The 23,850-nt window shown below is 32.4% G+C and overlaps 1 long non-coding RNA gene across 1 annotated transcript; it reads right to left on the minus strand.

The window, feature by feature from the left end:
- Positions 1-21,868: 21,868 nt before the first annotated feature.
- Positions 21,869-23,502, minus strand: LOC141602669 (uncharacterized). The gene is made up of 2 exons (XR_012524593.1): positions 23,193-23,502; positions 21,869-22,136 (listed from the first exon to the last, which is right to left on the minus strand). It is a non-coding gene; the product is annotated as an uncharacterized LOC141602669 (long non-coding RNA).
- Between the last annotated feature and the right edge of the window lie 348 nt (positions 23,503-23,850).

The following is a 23,850-nucleotide window of genomic DNA, read 5'->3' on the forward strand; positions in this document are numbered from 1 at the left end:
CAAGGGTAGCCTCATCCGGGCGTTCAACAATTTGAGTACTAGTCTTCCTCCACCGACTTAGGAAATCGGTGAAACCTTCTTTGTCATTTTGGGTAAGAACCTCTAAAGTGCGCATGTTGACTTGGATTTCAGCATTATCCGCATATTGTTTAGCAAACTCGATTGCGGCATCGTCCTAAGTAGCGATTTTCTTATGCTCTAGCGAATAGAACCATTATTTTGGGATGGTGTCAAGAGATGAAAAAAAGATCCTTAATAACATCTCGGGTTTAATGCCTTTGATAGACATGTAATCCTTAAAGGCACGGATATGGTTCAAAGGGTTTTCATGCCCCTTGAATTTCGGGATATCCGTCATGTTGAAGTTGGTTGGCAACTTGGAACTCACAGCCTCATATTTGCGATTATTTTCCCTATAAATGTCATCCCCTTTGAGATACATCAATTGCTCCTCTAAGTATTGGAGTCGTTTCTCAGCTGCAGTCATACCCATGGGAGGGTTTTCATCCCCGAAGTCGTTCACGAAGTCATCGGCGATCTCACTTTCTCGAGGAGGCATCCTCGTTTCCACAGCATATATTCAGCCCTCAATGGTGTCAAGGCGATCATACACTTGGTCTTGAGTAACTTGGATACGAGCTAGCGCGGCTAGGATTTGATCATTACCATTCTGGAGTTGGTTGAAGTTCGCGTCGCTTGTTTCAGGCATCTTGGAAACTGAATAAGAGATCGACGACGAATCAAAACACGATCGACCACTCTATCACACTTACTCGAAAAGAAGTGTTTTGACTCGTGAAGTGGGAGTGTGCCACTTGTGTCAGTGAGCTTTGAGGAAATGACAAAGTTTGAAAAATGTTGGTCCTAGTCACCTTTACTGTAGTTGTAGGAGTGGACTCGAAGTGAGGCTTTGAAATGGGTTTTGAGGCCCGAATTTTGACTTGACAATTGGACAGAGTTTCGCCTTGTTTTGCGCTAATGTTAGGCCCAATTTTTCGAAATTTTACATTTTAAAGAAGGATTTTGAATTTACAAAAATCGTCATGGTTTTGTTTAGGAAAGGGTGATCACGTATGGTACAAACAATATACAAGCATTATAACGGGATGTTGAGTGCATTTAAATGGGTTTTGGTTTAAAGGGTGGGTTGCCATACCAAACAATCAAACCCGAAGTCTGTGGAGAGGCTCGTACCAAACAAGAGTAAGGCCGATTCCTAGTCCATTTCCTCAAGTAGTGAAAGTCCTTGATACAAACAAGAGTAAGTACCATGGTATGGATGACGTCAATCGCTATCCATCCTTAGGCCCAAATAAGAATTAGGACCGTTTAGACGGGACGATTGGTCGAATGGGTTGGGTTGGGCCTAGGAAGGCCGAATAAACGATCTAGGAAGACCGAGTTATGAAAACCGACAATTGTCTTGTACAAACTATTCCCTAACCTTCTTCAAGTTTCACCCTTTTAGCTACACGTAAGTGTATTATCCCCAGCGGAGTCGCCAAACTGTGGACATGGGCCCACGGGGGCGCTTGGGAACAAGCGTTTGCATTTGTGGAGTCGCCACCAATTTATTGTGGAAAATTGGAAATCGTTCGAATACCTCGTGCCATGTCAAGACACAAAGTAATGACATGAACACTAAGCACTCGTTACCCTTAGCATTCTATGTCTAGAATGACTCTCCTGGATGCCAATGAACACGGATGTTCACAGAGATCTGGAGTAAGGGGTGAGGGTACGTATTAGGAAGCTCTTTTGATCGAACACCTAATCCCGCCTGCCTCGATAGCGGCCTCTAATAATGATTAGGGAAAATCGTCTATACTTGATATATTGTCGATTATATGCATGCAATGCAACATCCATTAAATTAATCCTAACATGTGAAGAATTAGACTAAGTCGGTTAACACGTAATTAATCATACAAGTGGGTTGAAGTAGAGATTTAAATCGATTACATGTGAAAACATACAAGCAATAATAAAGAAATACAATAATAATACAATAAAGAAAATTACAATAATTACATCGGATTTATGATTTATGTCGAAAATACATTTAAAACTGATGGTTTTAGAAAAGAAAGAATAAATGAATAAACGAACCGGTTATTAGGTGATAATACGAGTAATAGTAGATTAATACGTAAGCTAAAAGTAGGTCAAGGCAACACGGGAGTTCAGAGGCAGAAATCAATCAGGAACAGGCGCAGCAGAGCTGCGCCTTCTGGAAGAGGCGCAGCAGTCGCTGCGTCTGTTCCTTGGCTCAGTTCTGGCTGTGAAGCCGGAATTGCAAGTCGTTAATGTTAATTGGTGAATTTAATGATTGATTATATTATTTACTCGGATGGAAATGATTAGCAGGTTATTTACATATGATTGACGGTCATGAAAGCGATAAACATGGAACAAACAAAATAGGACGAATTACTTACAAGGTTAATGAGATTAATAATTAACAAATTAAGAAACTAACTAATTAATTAGGTTAAATATGATGAATTAATGATGAACTAATGATGAACATGATAATAAACAGGTGGAAATATACCAAAGATCGAATTCCAGAAACTCAATATGAATGAATCGAATTTCTACAACCCAGTTTGACTTTAATGACGAAAACCCGCAAATATTGGTTATAAGGGATTTAAGTCGGGAATTAATGATGAATTATATGTTGAAGATGATGAACAATATTGATAACTATCATGTGAACGAAATAAGAACAAACAAAGACAAGAGAAAATAAAAAGACGAAACCAACAGAGGACGAAGGAAGAAGAAGAGAAGCAGGAACGGCGGCAACCTCAGGAAGAGGCGCAGCAAGTGCTGCGTCCCTTCCAAGAGGTGCAGCAGTTGCTGCGTCCCTTCTCGACGTCTGTCTCCTATTAATCCGTAAAATGGGTTTAAACAAAGGGTTTTAGAAATCGGTTTTAATTGTATTTTCGACATAAACCTTACAATATGATTACAATAATAAAGAACAATAAATAAAAGAGAGATTTACACCCTCAGACTTACATGTTTGACGAAACGAGATGAACTAAGTTTACGATTAGTGATGCTCGACTCGAATGTAACGAAAGTGCCCTCGTAAGAGGAAAACGATTAAGATTGATTAAAGTTGATTATGGTGTAGTTGGTCAAATTGGTCGGTCATGCAAAACGAGGCTGGTACTTAGAAAGATCCGAGTTTACGGGGTCGAAAGTTCAAGCACGTAGACGCCAAAAAGTAAGAACGTGGTCTAGAATGCAAAGGGAGAAGAGAAGGGCGGACACTCGCGTGAGAAATATGTGAGACCGAAGGTCTCTATTTATACTAATCACACAGAGGAAATAGGGTTTTCGGAGAAACTTTGGAAGTGAATCTCGAAAAGATATGAAAAAGATACGAACAATACGCAGAAAAGGACTTGGGAAGAGGCGCAGCAGACACTGCGTCTCTTGGAAGAGGCGCAGCACCTGCTGCGTCCTTTCCCAAGTGGTTTCCTCCTGCGGAAGAAAGATTTCCGTGTTTAGTTTATGGAATAGCGGAATAATTTGGTTTTCCTTAATATTTTGTGTGAATATTACGGGAAATTGTTTACCAAAGACTAAAAGATTTATAAAATATGGAATAGAAATATTCGGAACATTCTAGAACATTCTGACTCGGCATTTTACGGTTATCAGAAAATGAAGACAGTTTTAGGCCCGGACTCCAAATGTACTCTAATTACTGTCAAAACGACCGTATCGGCACGTAGATGACAATTAAGAGGTAGACATAAATGTTTGAGCGATCACTTGACGATAAACTTATGAACTGTCACAAATCGTTCCGCGTACCAAACATGTGGCCCAATCATCACCGGGTGGTTTGCGGGAGGTGCAGAAATGAGGTATCTACACTTAGGTTACAAATTGGTTTAATTAATTGCATGTAGTCTTTGTGTGAATTTAATTAATCCCTCATATGATTGACTAGAACAGGTTTGCTATCTTTTATTCTAGTTTATTCATCAATATTATGTCCATAATTGATAAACCATGTTTGTACTTAATAGTCACTCAACAGCATGTCTAGTCTTGTGTTTAATGGTACATATCCTATTGAATGAGGACACCTCCCCTCTCAAATCAATCCGAATACCAACCCTTTCAACCACCTTCAAATGGATGTCTCTTATACTCTTCAAATTGCTCAAAATCCTTCATTTTCAATACCCAAAGACCTCACCCATTCACATTCAATTCACTTATGTTGCAAAGGTCCATGTGAAACAAAGAACCAAACAACTACATGTTCTACATATGCATCAAGAGATGATTAAGAAGTTGGTTGGAAAAATGGAGAATGATAAAAAAAAAATGGGGAACTTCAAAGTGATTATTGTAATTATTGGAAAACATATAGAAGCATTGAAGGTGAATTTCTTGAAGAAAGTAGTAAGGCGAAAAATTGGGGAAAGTAGAAAGGAAAGCAACAGTGTATGCGACTGTTGCTATGCTCAAAGGTCAAAATAGAAAGGACAGCAACAGTGTATGCAACTGTTGCTATGCTCAAGGGTAAAGATTAAATTTGTTAAGAATTTCCAAGAAATGAGAGCAACATATAAGAAGTTGATGTTCCCTCATCACATGTTGTGTACTAAGGAAAATATGAGAAGTTGATGTTCCTTCATCACATGTTGAGAACTTATTTGGTGCATACCTTGGTGGTTTCAATATACAAAGTCCAATGCAACAGTAGAGATGACTGTGACTCTGACCTTCATTGTCCAAACCTCAACCATTTTGAAATCCTCTTTATTATCTTCAAAAACGATGACTAAACTTCCGCACCCTAAATTTTCCCATAATCAAACTTGTCTTTTGCCTTACACCTCTTGCCCCTCTCTCATTATCATTCGGTGGCGTACTCATTAAACTATGGTTTAGCCTTGTTGAACTTTGTGTTTGAACTCATGTTTAAACCTTTCCTTTTTGTTGACCTTGTTATTATGATGCAACTATGATTGTCTTTCATGTGACGTCTCATGCATGACTATTCTGTGTCCGAGGGTAGCCTCTTACCTTTTTGATGATGTCAAGAGGGGGAAAAGGGAAAATTTATGTTCTTTTTACTTGCTTATTGATTAAACTCTTGATATGTGGTGGACTATATATGTTAGTAATCTTGTTCTAGGCTTTGTGTGTTTCTCAAGTCTACATTGCTCTTATTTCTACCCTCATGATTTATCTTGGACTGACCACTTAAGGGGGAACTCAATGGGAACATTAATTTTATGGGGCTTGTCATCATCAAAGGGGGAATTTGTTAGGACATATTTGTTGATGATGACATGCCCAATTTAATCGTGTTTCTAAGTGTACCATTTCAGGAATAATACAACCTCTTCAAGCAATAATTAATCAATGTCAAAGTCAAGAATGGTTGATAATTTGTTACCCAAGATTTAGAGTCGTTTTGTCAACCTATATAAAGATGAAAGGGTAGAATACATGTAATGGTAACAGTCAAGCATACCATTACTTATAATGGGTAACAGTGTGCCTGACAGTCACGTTTGACCCGTCACACTTGAAGCAAGTGTTTCATCGTGAATATTTCACTCTTATTAAAATGGGCTTTTATTCATCAGCTTTAAAAGAAGTTTTAAACTTGAAATATTGAAGAGTGGTCTTTGAAAAGAATATGCTTTGAATATCCTAAAAGGCTTTCTCCAAATTAGCAAAAAGACTTTCCCTTACTTTATGACAGCAAAACTTATTTCTTTCCAAAATGGTCTTTCAAGGGTTGTCCTGTTTTGCTTGGTTCACATGTTAAGTTTCTGAAAACACAAGAGCTTTTTAAGGATAGTTACAAACTCTCTTTTCTCCTTTTTTATCCTTTAAAACAAGCCACTTTGGTGCTAGTTTGGGAAAACTAAAGTCTTTGTTTCTTTTCAAATGCTTTGACTCACAAACCCTAGCTTGCCTCCTCTTGTGTGCTTCCTCTATAAAAGGAACCCTTCTCTTCACTTTGAAAGTAAGACTTTTCAGAGAAATCAAAAGTATTTTTGCAAAATTAGTTTTTAAGAACTCAAAAGTTTCTTTGCAAAAATTTTTCTAAGTCTTCAAGTGAGTCAGTCGAAATCACTGTTACTTCACAGAATTGTACTCTCTCATCTAGAATCGTTTGTACCAATAAGTTGTCCTTCTCAATTCTTTTAAAGAATCAGTTTGAGGAAACTTGGTCTTGTAAACATTCTAGTTAGAGTGTCGAGTTCATAGACGGAGTAGTCTTAGAACTCGTGTCGCAACCGGAGTAGGTTATTGGTCTTTTAGTTCATAGATGGAGTAGTTTTAGAACTTGTGTCGCAACCGGAGTAGATTGTTGGTCCTTTTGTTGTTAGTGTTTTAAAGTGGTCGGAGTAGATTACTTCACTTATCAATAAAAGAAGATTGGACGTAGGCCTTTAGAGTGTCGGCCGAACCAATTCAAAATCGTTGTGTTGTTTTTCTCTTCGCTTTTAATTCCGCTGCAATTTATTTTGTTTGTTATTCATTCACGTTTTAGCTAGCAACAGTCCTGAATACTGTTACTTCTGGTCTGTAGCTTTTACTTCACTTGCTAAGACAAACAAGTAACAGTCAGAACAACTGTCGCTTCCTGATTTCAACAATTTACTTTGGCAATCGTGATACCCTCTTAATCATTCAATTTATTTGATGTATCCATTTAACATTTATATTGTCAATCAACTTACTTTAAAACAATAAAGATTAAGTTGAAATTTTTAGTTAAATTCATTCATTGTTCTTAAACACAACAGTCTGCGATACTGTCGGTTTGGTTTGTTGCTTACAACATTTGCAAAGCCAACTAGTAACAGTCTGTCTCACTGTTCCTCTAGTCAGGTCAACAATACGCCTTTTAACTTTCATTTAAAAGGGGTGTTTGTTAGATACTTGAGATATCATTTCGTTTGACTAACTTAAATCAATTAAGTTTAGTTAAATTTTTTAAAACAGTACCTAATTCACCCCCTCCCCCTCTTAGGTACTTATAATCCATAAACTCTTCAGTGTGGATTGACAAAGACCTAATGATGACGTTGATGAGCTTTTAAACATAGACACGATTGCGGCTCGACATGAGTAAGCCAATGTTGACACAAATGCAACAAATATGGTTAATTCCTTTGAGGACGCTGATAACCTCTTAAACATAGACACGTTGGTGGCTTAAAGTGGTTAAGCCCCTCATAAGAATTTGACGGGCTCTTAAATACAAATGAAGCTTGATATGATTAAGCCAATTCAAATATGGTTGCGGCTTAAAGTGGTTAAATTAAGCCCTTAATGATGAAGCTGTTGAGCTTTTAAACACAGTTGAGGGTTTATATGAATAAGCCAATTATTCTATTTGACTCGGGTCAAGGCATCGAATTCAGAACTACGACATCAGTTTGATTTCACTTTGTGTGGGTACGTAGGCAAAATTTCCAAAAGAATATTCAACTGCCATTCTATTTGACTCCAGGACGATGGTGATCTCTTGAACGCAATTGAGGTTTGACGTGACTACACTAAAATTAGATTGCAGTCATGAAAGTAGAGGTTCATAAGTGGTTCATAATTGGTTTATAGGCAGTTCAACAAGTGGTTCATAAGTTCTTCATTGAAGGTTCACTTGGTTACTTCTTCGCAAGCCATGGCTTTATTGATCTAGGTATAACTTTGTCTTATAGCTGGCGAGCTCTTGAACACATGTTTAAGGTACAATAAATGACCTGGATGGTTCTTGAGTTGTAATATTCGATTAACTTCAGAGTCTACTTTGACTTTTTGCCTTGTCCAATCTCGCTCATATTCTATGATATGATGCTAACATTAGTCATCATCCCACAAAACTACCCCATAGACTCTCGATTTACACTATTGTTTTTGACTGGTTAACTTCTAGTGTAACCACAAAAGGAAGAGTTTGCTTTAGCTAGAATAATTTGTTTGCAAAATTACTTGTCCCACTAAAATCCCAAAAATTATAGCACCATTGCTAGACTCTATACAAGGGAGGTATTATTGGGGGAAGATGATTGTACACTGCATTCTCCTCATCCATAAGAGTATCGAGTGCTCAAAACTTCCGTTTAGAATAAACTTGTGACAAATTAACAGATTTCTATGAATTAGGGGAGATACAATGACACATTTTAAAGATGTCTTAACGAAAGCTCCGAGATACCACCTTGGAGATTATTTTAGAAAGGGATGATTTTCTGCTAACAAACGAAATCTATTGTACGTATTGAAAACAATGAGAGAGAGGTGATATTACTTGTATCAGGTGAGACCACGATTTTCCACTTGTTAGATCGAAGTAGTATCATATTTGTGCTTGGGCGACAAGGATGTGGATAAAAAAGGCATACATCTACCCACTTTAAGTGAAGTGAGCTGAGAAAGTGAGCATTAGCTGGACCATCCTAGGCCAAAATAACTTGACAAATGTTTCAAGAACCCACAGTTCCGAAGACCAATACTTTTGAAGTATAATAGAATTAGACCTCGAGTCATTAACAAGAGAGAATGATTTATAAGTTGGAAATAAAGGGCTACTAATTGTTCTCTTTGACACAATCGGGTCTGTGAGGAGATAAGCTGGTCCTTGAGATTTTGGTCATGTCAAACCAACAAAAGGCTATATATCTCTTTGGAAAAATGATATCTTCTCAAACATGCTTGAAGTCTTGAACACCAAATTTTGAAAACACAAAATACTTACTCTTTTCATTCTTTCATAGTTGTTAGCCTAATATTGACATACAAAATGTTCACAAAAAGGGATCGCTCTTTGACTGATAAAAATAAGAGAATATATTCAATGATCACAAAAGGTGAACATTCTCTTATTTTAAAATACTTGAAAGACCTTATTTTCCACTCTTAATGAGGAAACCGTTATTAGTAGTCACCAATAAAGCAGACCTGGGCAAATAGAGAAAGATTAGAAGGTTGAAAGAGCTGAAAAAAGTACGTGAAAAGATGTATTCGCGCTTTACTGAAGTTGATAAAAGAGAATTTGGAAAAGCTGAAATTAAGTACATGGGAAAGCTAAGCACTTTCTAAGAAAATATAACAGCGAAAAAGAAGTAGAAATCACGAAACCGGGCTAGAGGTACTGTCGGAAACAGAAACATCCGAGGTGGTATAAATGGCAGACGCGACTAAAGAACGACGTGGACGAGGAAAACCTTAAACACGAGAAAAGAATCTCTCATAGCCTTAGTCTATAGAGAGATAAGGTTCTCCCCGAGTTCCTCAAACCACCACGTTGAGCAATGTGATAGAGAACATATTTTTTTTTAAAATAAAGAGATAAATTGTAATATGATAAATTATATGTAAAATAACTTCTTATTTATTTCTTTATTTTCCAACATTATTTTGAAAAAAAATATTAAATTTTATTTAGAGTAATATTAGACATGGCAAAGTCAACTTGATCCGAATAATTTAACCCAGAAAGGCTAATTTGAGACTCGTAATTGACCCAAACTATAGAACCCCAATATGACTCGAATCACGAATTTACGACTCTTACCCGAAATGGCTCAACCCGAAAATGATCATATCGAATGACCCAAAGAAGACCGTATCAACAGACTTGAAGAAGACACAAAATGACGACCCTTCATAACCCAATATAACAAGAATACTCCCTCCGATTCTTTCGAAATGCCCCATTTGTTGTTTTTTGCACAAAGATTAAGGTTGTGAGTGGGAGGTGGGTCTTACCAATAAAGTATGGTGAATTTTGTTAAGAAAAACATGCCTAAAAGGAAATGAGGGCAATTACAAAGAATCGGAGAAAGTATATGACGAACGTAATTCAAACTAATCTGAATCGACTAAGCCGTTTACCGAGTCTAGCTAAGACCATTCCGTATGAATCATTTCCATTAGGTAACTAGATTTTTATTGCAAATTCCCTATTAGAGGGTTCTTGGTTTACCTAATATAAGTATGACTTATGAGGTAATGAGTTTGGAATGAGTCTAATCTATATCAAGTGTTTGTTTGACAATAAATAAAGGTTTTATACTCATGTCTCAAACCCATAAGGTATGAGTTTTTCATAACCAATAGGGAGAGGGGGGTGTCTAATGTTGATATCGATGGGTATCAAATTTGAATAATAAAAACTGGTAAAAAAACTACTTCACATATTGTAAATGAATCTTGCGGTTTATCTCGTATACGTGGTTTGCAAGCTGTCACATATAATTGGGGAGTTTATCCTGTGTGCACCAAAGTTAGTGGCTGCGAGTCCCCTAGTCACAAAAAAATGAATCTGTTTATATATTTACTTCTATTAAATTATTATTTATATGATTTTATAATATTAAAAATTATTATTTAAAATATTGTATTTTGAAGTTTTTTAGCTTTAATTGATTTACAACAACATATTACTCAGAATTGAAACAAACACAAAGCATGAGGAATCAACTTCCAACCTCATTCTAATATACCACCCAAGTAGGAGTATCATTCTTGATTCCAAATTTATTGCCACGCGCAAAACAAACACTCGCTTAACGTTACATATATGTAGGGGCGTAGGGCTGCACAACGGTCAAGATCAGAACAGAATTAGAATGGGAAAAAGAGACGGATCAGAATCAAAAATTCGGGTCCAAGATCGGACTAGGCCAGTCTAGACGTCTATTTTTTCGGTTCAATAGAAAATTACGGTGCAATTTTCCGCACTCGTCTTAGTCGGCATCTTAAATAAACTTTATAAAGCACATTATTAATACTATATTTATAAAATGAAGAAATATATACTCCCTCTTATGTCATTTGTTGTTCCCCTTTCCTTTTCCATCCAATTTCAGTTTGTTTCCTCTTTTCTTTTTTGGACAATTTTGTGTGCAAAAAAAATCAACTACATGTGGGGTCATGTGTATTGTGTGGTCCAATTTTTTTCCCTTAATTCTAAGCTAAAAAGATAAAGGAACAACAAATGAAATAGAAGGGAGTATTATTTAGTCTAATAATGTGAAATTAAGCATATTTAAGCATCATTAACTATGAGTTTTATATATAAACTAAATACTAGTTTTGTGACCCGTGAAAATCACGGGTTTGACTTTTTTTTTATTGTTTTGTTTTTGGTGTATTGTTCGTGAAAGTGTTTTTCGGCTTTTTCTGTACTTTCTTTTTTACTTGGAGTATATTATAATTAGGGTATTTTGAAATTTTGTGATATGAGTCAAAACTATGTAATGAGGAATGACACCAAAACTCCTAAATTTGTATGATGGGTTGATTTGTCTTAATGACAACCCCTAAGTTAGTATTCTATTTTAATATTCGAGCATTGTAACCACTAAATTAAACTTACTTAAGCGAAACAAAAATACTTGGTATATGTGAAATAAAAGTAAAAAAGAATAAAATATTAATTGTTTATACCTCGACGGCTCGACATTTCACGTTTAGATCCTTGGTAAGTAACTCTGAAAATAAACAAAAATAAATTAGAATCCAATTAAATAGTGTGTAAAAGACTAAACAAAAGTATGCAAATAAAAAATTATTGGTGAATGGAAGTCCCCCCGCCGTTTTGTGGTCTTATTTATAATCTTGGATTATATGACGTTTATTGATATATCTCTTGAGTTATCGGTTATAGTTGATCTAAATAAACCCACCTAGTGCTAATGATAATGAGAGTTATTGAAATTAAACTTTAATGAATTATAATGAGTTGATGTAAACATCATTTTAACGAGTTAATTTAACCAATTTTTATTTTTTGTCTTTTTAGTTGCCAAGATCATTAACAATAATGGAGTAATGAACAATTTAATGCATATTTTCTTAGAGAGTTTTTTAAGGTTCTTACATAGTCATTTATTTAACCAATTTTTATATTTTGTCTTTATAGTTACCAAAATCATTACTCATGTAGTTATGAAAAATTTAGTGCATATTTATCTTTTTTATTTTTTTTGTCTTTTTAGTTACATTAGTGGTTATGAAAAATTTAGTGCATATTTATGTTAGAAAATTTATAAAGGTTCTTAAATGTTCACTTAGTTAGAGTAAGATGATGTCACGTGATACTTAAGGAATTGCTCAAAATATCATTCTTATGTTATTGTATAAATAATAATAATAATAATAATAATAATAATAATAATAATAATAATAATAATAATAATAATAATAATAATAATAATAATAATAATAATAATAATAATAATAATAATAATAATAATAATAATAATAATAATAATAATAATAATAATAATAATAATAATAATAATAATAATTGTAATAATTGTAATAATATTAATAATAATAATAATAATAATAGTAAAAAAAATAGTAATAATAATAGTAATAATAAGAATAATAATTTATGAATGAATGGATTATAAAAATGTCATGTGAATTAAAATTAAATGATTTAGGTAGCCTTTTGATTGTATATTCGTTTTGTTATATGTGCAATGCACGGGATAAATATAAGTTTTCTTACTAAAATTTAGATGTGCTTCTTAATACTCAAAAGTGAATAATAATTTCTAATTAAACTAAATGTACAACAAATTTTTGCACAAATCAAGATATAGTAGTATAGTTGTACAAGACAATAATTACACATTGTGTTTGAAACATAAATAGTTTGATCTATGAAGTTAAATATGAGAAAGTGAAAAAAAATTACCCTAATATGAACAAAATAGTTATCCAAAATCTGTTATACAAACTTTACAACTCATTGTCATTTGACACAAAGTACATTTTTTGGTCTTTGTCTACCACTAATAAAACGATACATCAATGATTTATTAGTTTATACCTTAAGTTTTATCTTTACTTTTCGCCTTAGTCTTGTGCCTTTTGATTATCTTCTTTCTTCAAACTACTTGCATTGGGGCTCTACCATATCTACATTCACGTGCCTTTGATGATGCTGTAGAGTTGATACACATGTTTTATTGATCAAAGAGAAAAAATCAACATGACGAAGATTTAACAAAAGAATCGAAATATTCTCACATGTAGGCCATTTAAATTAATCAGATGAAAAGTATAAATTCCAATATAAAGCAAACGATTCATAAGAACGAATAACATAAAAAATTAAAATACTTTATCATACTACAAAACAACAACAATAACAATTTCATATAAGAGATGTTAATTCATTTTTATATACCATACGTTCATACTCACCATAATCAAATATAATATTCAACAATGAAATATAGTATGTAATTTGAAAATTTATGATCAATGAATATTAAACGGAGGATTAGTGAATGGAAACTATTAGTTTTATATAAATTATACAACCATTAGCTTTAAACTTTTCATTTTACTTTTCATTTATTTTGTGAGTTATGAGTATTATTAAATAAGATTATACAACCATTGATTCTCATTTTTCATATTCCTTTTCATTTATTTTGTGAGTTATGAGTATTAATAAATAAGATAATTGATTATGAGGACCTTAAGAGGTAAATTAATTAGGAAAAAGGTTAATGAAAATTGTGGGTGTTCAATTGCCTTGTTTTTAGACGCGTGAATAGTTTTTCACATAATAAGTAAATTGGACTAATGTGAAAAATGTCATAGTTTTTCAATTGCCTTGTTTTTAAATAGTAATTGAAGTAAAATGTCATACTTTTACTTTTAGGAATGTTATTAAACTACAAAATTATTTTTATTTTTAATTAAAAAGGTTTTAATTTTAGGAAAGTAAAGTATAACAATTTATAAAAAAAAACAACACTTCCAACAAACACTTAATCGAATTTATAAATTAGAAAAACAAGTATAAAGAACTTTTAATCAATTCATTAACAGGTTTTATTACAAAAACTTTAATTAAAATGTTAAATTTTATTTGTGAATTTGTATAAAATTAATGAAATATTTAATGTATAAAATTAATTTAAGAATAATGCTAATATCCTTCGATTTGGTTTAGCTTATATGTTACAATTATGAAATTTGTAACTGAATTTGTATAAATCACATCACTTTTGAAATTTTTTTAACTCAAGAAATATTTAATGTATACAATTAATTTAAGAATAATGATAATATCCTTTTATTTATTTTAACTTATATGTTACAAAATATATGATGACACTTTTGTGAGAATTTTTTGTAAATTTAATAATCAATACAAATTTAAAAATTATAAAAATGCAACATAGATTGAAATTTAATGATTATGCCACATGGAATTAAATTTAATGCTTTTAAAAGTCTTTTACTTTGATTTACTTTAACTTATATGTTACAAAATATATGATGTCACTTTTGTAAGAAATTTAAGTAAATTTATTAATCAATACAGATTTAAAAATTATGAAAATGAAACATAGAATAAAATTTAATGAGTATGCCACATGAAATTAAATGTAATGCTCTTAGAAGCCTTTTAACAATATTGTATAGATATAGTTATAGTAATATCGTACGAAGTAATGTATTATAAAATGTCATTTAGAAAAAAATTAAATGGTTTAGGTAGCCTTTGTTTAATTTTACCATTTTAACTATAATTAATAATAATATAATATTTTATGGATTAATAAAATTAAATGGTTTATGTAGTCTTTTGAGTAAATATATATATATATATATATATATATATATATATATATATATATATATATATATATATATATATATATATATATATATATATATATATATATATAATTAATGAGAACCACTAATAATAATAATAATAATAATAATAATAATAATAATAATAATAATAATAATAATAATAATAATAATAATAATAATAATAATAATAATAATAATAATAATAATAATAATAATAATAATAATAATAATAATACATACGACATTAGACTTTATTTTGTTTGAAACCTACGCGTAATCCCAAGCCCTTCAATCTCATTCATTTTCACGTTTTCACTTTCTCACTCATCTCTCCTTCTCTCTCTTCGACCATCGTCCTCTCTGGCGTCCTTTCCGATCGTCCTCTCCGATTATCGTTAACCAAATCATATTTCCGTTCATCTAATTCGATTCAACCGCCATTACTGAGTTTCATTCCTACAAATTACGGTAATACACTTCTCAAATTCATGGCGATTCACTTCAATTTGTTTATCATGTAATTTTCCTTGATATTCATCAATTTATCTATAGCTATTACCCCCTAACTTCGAGTAATTTCCCTAATTAAGTTAATTGATTGTTTATATGAAGAACTCTTAGATTTGTAGTCTTATGCTTCAACCTATGTGGAATTTCAGTTTAGTTAGAGTTCAGCAATAATCTAACCCTAATTTCTCATGTAGTTTTTGCTTTTCGTCTTCAACATTCGATAATGCTTCATTTCACTTTTGTCCATTCTAAATTATGCAAGAATAGTTGGTTGTGTGGTTTACAATACCGATTAATGCTCAAATTATGTTTATAATATGTCATTGTAGGAGTTGCCTTTCAATTTGATTTTTGATTGGTTGAGGATTGACCAATTGATACTAGTCCATTCTAAATTATGCAGGAATAACTGTCCATTACCAAGGGTTAGAATCAATTTTCGATTGATTAATGAGCAGTGGTTAAGATAAAGTGGGATACAGTTTCGCGCCAATTGTGACTGTTTGGTTCTAATGAATGCCGGAATTGGTCTCTACAATTTCAATAAATGTAATCCTATCATTATTGAGGCGGTTAATCCATGGCTTACCATTTAGTACTTTAGAAGAAATGGAAAGGATGCTTGGATCTCCTTTGGTGGCGCTGTCCTTTATATCACCACAAGTTATCCTTCCTTATTCTTCTAACTGTGTCTACACTAAACTAGACTCGAAAAACAGTCTAATTTGATCAGGATGGGTCATTTCACGTCATGTTTGAGTCTGTTGTTCCATTTTCAGGCTGGATTACTTATAAGTCCAGCTATTTCGTGTTAGGTGGTTGTGGGTTCAACTTTTTTATTTGGTTGTATCAATTGGGATATGATCCTGTTTTGATCAGGTCAATTCCGAATATTCAATCATGTTCGACTGTTTGTTGAGCTTATTAATGACAACTATTTGAATGTTGGAGGGACTGAAACATTATTTGCTGATGTAGGACACTTTTCTGTAAGGTCTATCCAAATAAATCTTGTGATTGGCTGGATAGATCCCTCTTTTCTTTTCCTCCTCGTTTTTTTGTCTTTCTTTTAAACTGTGTGATCTATATCAATGCATTGTTATCTTCTATAGTTTTGTGAAGGTGAATTGAGCATATTGTAACCTTTTCAGTTAAGTAGCAGCATTATTGTAACTGGGAGCCTTTACCCATTAGGAGGGCGAAAACAGCCCACTTAGGCTATACAACATTGCCTATTTCGTGATCTTGGCGCATTCTCGCAAATAACTTACTGGTCTTGTCTGATCAATTTGATGATTACCACTTTGATTCCAATTATTACTTTGAATTTGTTTATGTTCTTGAATTTGCATGGAAGAGTATAAGATTTCTAAATCTAGTTAGAAGTTATTGTGTCTACTAATTACATTATGAGCTATAAATGTAAAATAAGAGAAAGTTACATTAATTACTTAGATGAGTTAGAGTAATATGTTGTCAACTAAGTTTATTTAGATGAAAATTTAGATCCAATCATAGTGGATTACATTTTGGATTTTACACTTGTAATTTATAAGAGGGTGTCTTTTGGTCTTGAGGCGTTCGAATTTCTTTTCCGTAAAAGGGTTTAGGGTAAGATTAAGCTAATACTACCCTAATCCAACTCTAAACCTTTTCCCGTCCAAAAAGAATGGCAAGATTTTTGAGTGTAATAGCCTTATCGATGCATGCTTGAAGTAGCCTTGTAGATGCATGAAAAATAATATATGTGCATTAAACAACTGTGTAAATGCATGAAATAATGTTCTATGTGCATGAAATATGTGTTAAATGTGAATAAAATAAAGTTCTATGTGCATGAAATAAGGTTCTGTGTGCATTAAAAAGTTCTTCAGTTGCATCAGGTTTGTATGGGCATGAAAATAAGATTATATGTGCATGAAATAAGGTTCTATGTGCATGAAATAAGCTTCTATATGCATTAAAAAGTTCTTCAGTTGCATCAGGTTTGTTATATTATGATACTAGTTACTGTTGGCTAAGGACGCGTTAATTTTATATGGGCATGAAATAAGATTATATGTGCATGAAATAAGGTTCTATGTGCATTAAAAAGTTCTTCAGTTGCATCAGGTTTGTTATATTATGATACTAGTTACTGTTGGCTAAGGACGCGTTAATTTTATATGGGCATGAAATAAGATTATATGTGCATGAAATAAGGTTCTATGTGCATGAAATAAGGTTCTATGTGCATTAAAAAGTTCTTCAGTTGCATCAGTTGGTTATATTATGATACTAGTTACTGTTGCTAAGGACGCGTTAATTTTATATGGGCATGAAATAAGATTATATGTGCATGAAATAAGGTTTTATGTGCATGAAATAAGGTTCTATGTACACGAAATAAGGGAAATGCGGAGGAGATTTAATGTATTTCCCTGCCTTTTTATGTAACTAAAAGGCATTTTAGTGTATCTATTACATATCATACTAATATGTGAGAAACATTTCAGTGTACTTATTTCAGTTATTTTGTACTTGTATTTGTTTAGCGTACTTTAAAGGCTATTAGCTCAATGGTAGAGCAATGTGCAAATTTTGCACAAAGGTATGGGTTCGAGTCCCATATAGCCTATTAAATCGCAAAATCTCATGATAGGAACGTGTCATGAACTCATGATGCAAGCACTACAATACAACTATGATTAAGGAGGCCATAATCATATTCGGGCAATGACATGCAAACCATGATCAGACTCAAGCGAGAAGCAAGCAATAAAGAGAATGATGAGCGAGTGTAATAGCTTTATTAGCTTCGCAGCGATTAGAAGTTTAAGACAAGCATACAAGCATTTCACAGAATAGCATATGTACCAAAACTATTATCATACATGCCATACTTGAAATAGTATTACCAATTACATACATAATTTTTCAGTAAAAGAAAGAATGGTGTATTTCATAGCCAATATGGGAGTCAAATCCACATTTTGTGCATAGCACAATGCTCTACCAGATGAGCTAGTTGGCTTTCGAATATGATATAAAAAATAAACTACTTTTGAGAAGGGAGAGTTGAGTACTTGAAGCAGATGTTCTCAGAAATGTTGTTAGGCTATGAGCTGGTTATAGATCTTTTCATACCACCTTCACAAATAAGATTTGAACATGCTACTATAGTCTACTTTTGAGACGGGAGCGCTGAGCACTTGAATTTTTTCTTCCACTAAGCTTAAGAAGAGTCTGCCCAAACTTGCCTAGATAACTTACTCCTAAAAGTTTGTAAATTAAAAGCAGGTCTAATGGTTATTATTCCAGTTGAGCAACACATTTCCTATAAATTGGACTCCCATAACTTCCACATATTCCTCATACAGCAAGTAGCCATATACTTCTCGACCTCACAGAATGCAAAATTGGAGGGAAAGATGCAATCAGCTGAAAAGCGGAACTCCAGGCATTTCACTAGTCAAGTTGATGGCACTAGGATATAAAAACTAGCTGAAAGAAAACTATACCAACACATGTTCCTCGAGTTACATAGACGGCTATTTGTGGGTCCTGCTACGTGTAGCAAGCAAGTGTTGTTGGTTGACTGCATGTAAAATTACATGCGAAGGAAATGATATATCATTGAAAACACAAGTAGTGTGCTATGAGTTTTCAACTAAGCTACTGGAACAAAGTCCTACAGTGTAAAACTGACTGAAAATGATTATCAAACAAAGCCAGCAAAATCTTATGTGGCAAATACTTTAGTTTTAACGAATAAGAAAACAAAAAACAAATGTTCTACAATCAAATATTACCAGTGAAGTAATGCTTTCTTGCAGACCATAAATATACCGATCATAAAGTATCTTTGAATTTTCAGAAGAAGGTCTCTGGACACATAAAATGTACACACATCTGTCAAAGAAGTAAAGAGCAAAAAATCAGTAACAAAAGACAACCCCCCAATGCAGAACAAATCATTTGGCGGAGAATGAACTGTAGGATTGACTGGAGGATGAGCCGGAGGAAAAGCTGAAAATAGCTAATTATTCAAAAACGGACCAGTCGTGTTGAATCTCAATTACAAACAATGATACACAAAAGCCTACTCTGCTGCTATTTCAATCGAAGCAATTTACTGATATTACAGTCAAAGTAATTCCGGATTGTACTGTTTATGAACCCTAATTTACTTATATTCCAGTCAAACTAATTCAAAATTGCATCAATTTGGGTAAAAATCGAATCAATCATATAAATTTTACATAAAATCATCATGCTATTGTTATAACACGGAAATGATATCTTCAAATTACAAAATTGAATAAATTTAAACAGGAAACTTACCTTTGTCAATGGTGGTGAAGGAAGAGTGCAACGGTGCTCGATGGCTGTGAAGAAGGAGAAACGCACTGGTCGGCAATGGAGAATCCGGTGATGTGCGGTGGTCGGCGACGGAGAATCTGGGGATATGCGATGGTCGGCGACGGAGAATTTGGTGATGTGCGGTTATGGAATGAGGAGGCAGAGAGGGAGAAGAGATAGAAATGTTTGGTTTGTAATGATATAGACTAGAGAGTTTATAAAGTTTTATATGTTCACGACAAATTTAAATTGTTAGGATTTGTGTATGATCCAGCGGTTCTATAGGTTCTCATGGTTCTCAATATATGAGTGGTTCTCAATATATATATATATATATTATATAGATTTAGGATCTCGACCATATATATATATATATATATATATATATATATATATATATATATATAGAAATTGCATCAAGTGAGTCTAGGTATCTTAGGTGAGTCTAGCATTTTAATCTCATCCATTAAATCTACTCCTAATCAACGGCTGAGATTAATCCTTGACTGGCATATAAAAACCTATTATTTTCAATGTTTGGCCCTCATAACTGAATATCTCTTTCTCTCTCTTGTCTCTCACTATAATCACTTCTTCTCTAAACCCTAAATTTATCCCAATTCTGAAATCACATGCGTTCAACTCATCTATAATTTTTTGCAATTTCAGATTCAATCATTCAGTGCACTTTAATTAGACTTTAATTTCGCATATTTCGATCGCTAAACTTCAATCGATTTCAAGGTTAGTTCTATTTACTTTCGAAATTCCTATTTAATTGCAACAAATCAATTTTATTATTGAATTTCGTTTTTTAAATTGATGTTCACCTTTGAATGTCGTTATAATCAATTCAAGCAATTCATGATTCTATCAATACAAGATTGAATCAGTTCAATAATTTAAACAACTCAATCAATCTCCAATCTTAGATATTTCAATTAAAATCGCATATTTCGATGACATACCTTCAACCGATGTCCAGGTTATTTCTAGACCTTTTAGTTGTTAACAAAATTCTTATTTAATTACAGCAATTCGTATTTTAATTGAATAGACAATTTATCAGATCAGTTCATCTTCTTGCATGTGTTCATATTATTATTGTTGATTGTTCATACTATTAATGCCGATTATATTTGTATTTATATTATTTCTGGAAAAGTTAGGGTTATGACATGATTAAACTAATAATTTTTCATTTTTTTGTGCTTTGTTAAAGTGCGATTGATTTATGTGATGATACGCGATTTTATGAATTATTTCGTTTTATAACATCATGTTTATAATATTTGCTGTCTATTATATGTGTTCTTAGTGTTTGTCAATAAATTAGTGATATGACATAGTAAAATTCATACCTGCATTTATTTTCATGAAATTTGGGGTATCTGTGGAGATTAAATTAGCTTTCGTAAAATAATCGAATCTCGTTACTGTAATAACATTACTGTAACAATAAAACTGCATGACAAAACTGAACTTGAAATAATTGTGAAACAGTGTTACTATATAATATTGTAATTGTGAGTGAAAGCGTATTTATAATTTCTTTATAATCATTCTTTTGATGAAATTGTTTCATTATAATGTCATCATTTATTATCGACTACGATTAGAGAAGTGATTTGTTGCTTCAATGTTTGCATTTATGCCATATGAAAAAGAGTTTAGCTACGTATGAACAATGGGTATTATTATGTCATTGCCAAGTTTAAGCTTGTAGGAGGAGGATACCTTTATTGTTATTCATTTCAGTTGAAAGTTTGAGTAGTTAGTTTAAAGGCTATTAGCTCAAATGGGAGAGCAATGTGCAAAACTTGTACAAAGGTATGGGTTCGAATCCCATATAGCCTATTTAGTTACTTTAAGATGTATTGTCAACTTTTCAAACAAACCATATAGTTTAATGTTGTTTATCGTATGGTCAACACCACTTTGTTGCTTTAGTTATTTGTTAAAGAACTTTGTGTGCTCTTCCTAATAATTTCGATACAATAATCAATCCTTATTCTGTCACGTCACAGTAATAGTGTTACAGTAACATCAGTCATTCATCAGAGTAACACAGTGTTACTGTAACATCTACGTTACATTTAGTTCATCAATTTAGGATCAATATTATTGTTGAGTGTTCTTTGTAAAAACATTGATTCATTAAACTAACATTGTAACAATGTTATAATTATATATTAGTTCGGTTATTATATAAGACGGTGTATAAAATAATTCTAAAATGTAATGATAAAAGTCTTTTTTTTGACGTTTTTAAAGTGATGGTATTACTGTAACGTCAATTATTCAATAAAGTAACAATGATACGATAATTGTGTTCTTTGTAACATCATTCATTCATCAAAGTAACATGGATACAATGTTAAAACGATCAAAAAACTTTAATTATTACAATAATAAAAGGCAAGTTAATATCATTAGTCCAACTGATCCTGATATACTAAAATGTTTTACAATACCACATCACAACAATGTGAAAAGCCTACAACAAGTATACATCATAGTCACACATTTCTTCACACCTATCTTCATGACTTATTTGTGAGTCTCTTACTCTTCTTTGTATATATCATCTTTATGGTAGTTTTTTTTGTATAACTTGATTTCTCAAACCCTATTCTTCAAATTTCCTGACATTCAAAACAAAGCATTGCATCAATTATAATAAAAACATTTGCAAATGTCGGTGGTCCATCATTAGTAATCAACAATATCTGTGAGTATAATGTTTATATCATCAAATTTAATTGAGTTAAATCACACAACAGTAAATATACAATGTTTTAACAATATTTCAAGTTCAGTTCAATAAATAATGACCATTCCTCGATACCATCTATATTATGTCATGCAGTAACAATATTACAGTAACATCGTTACAGTAACAATGCTACAGTAACAATGCTACAGTAACAATGATTACAGTTACAATATTACAATAACATGTGCCGATTCCATCATTAGTGATCAATATCTCTTGTGAATATGATAATGTTATACCAACAAATTTAATTGGATTAAATCACACAATATCAAATATACAATGTTGTAACAATATTTCAAGTTCAATTCAACAGTAACGAACGATTTCTCAATAATAAATAAATCATGGCATACAGTAATAATGTTACAGTAAAAATGTTAGAGTGACAATGTTACAGTAACAGTGTTACAGTAATAGTGTTACAGTAACAATGTTACAGTAATAGGTGTCGAGTATTTTACGAAAGTTAATTTAATAAATCGCAATTTAACAAGTACAAAATAAAACGAACATTATTCCGAAATTTTATCATGTCTTAACCCTAATTTTTTCGCACAAACAGTTGGAACACATAAAATCGACATTAACAACAACAATAATAATATGAAACGAGAATTAATTTCTCAATTTCTAAGTTAGAAAAAACGAACATACAATCAATTGACAGTTTATTTATATAATTCTAGATCTAGAACAACAACAATCAAATTAAACCTAATTTTTTGGCGAAAAATCAATTTCTGAGTTCGAGTAAAATATTAACCGTAGATCTAAACCAACAACTATCAAATTTAACATTTTCTTCATCATATAATTCAAAATCGACAATAACAACTTACAAATTAAATTTGAAATTATGTGATAACATTAAACATAACAAAAAAAGTTCTAAAAAATTCGCATAAAGATAATCGATTTATACCTCTTTATTATTTTTGAAACAGAAGTATTAGATTCGCGATTGAACAACTTGAAGATCTTGAGTTGATGTTTTTGAAGATTTATAGAAAATTTTGGTTGCTTTTGGGGGTTTTTTCTTCTGATAAGAGAAAGTTGCTCAAAGATCTGACGAACGTCTGATTTGTTTCCTTCAGTTAATGTTTAAAGAGAGAGAGAGTGAGTAAGTTGTTAGAGAGAGAAAATTTTTGATTTATGAGACTTGGATGACCAGCATCTTTGCTTTTTATAATTGTATCAAACTATTTGGGGCGACGTGGCTGAACGAGAGCCCTTGGATCATGTTGATCTAATGGTCCTTATTCACGGGACGGACTCATCTAAGAAGCTGGGCTCACCGGATGCTCACTCTATATAGATTTAGGATCCGGTGAGAACGATCACTCGGTGAGAACGTACTAATTATATAAACTAAATTGACTAGCTCACGTGTAAATGACTAAAACCAATCCCAGCCTTACGTTTTATCTCCCCCATCTTTATCTTTTTATAACATCCTTTTCCTTCATCATGATCCACGATCATCACTGATGCGTGTCTAATATATGATGTTTTGCACCTCATTTCACACGCATTTCAGAGCTCAATTAAGTAGTTTATGCTACTATTTCCCTTGTTTCGTG

Source organism: Silene latifolia, chromosome 9 (genome assembly GCF_048544455.1).
Source record: "Silene latifolia isolate original U9 population chromosome 9, ASM4854445v1, whole genome shotgun sequence".
In the NCBI taxonomy this organism is placed as follows: domain Eukaryota; kingdom Viridiplantae; phylum Streptophyta; class Magnoliopsida; order Caryophyllales; family Caryophyllaceae; genus Silene; species Silene latifolia.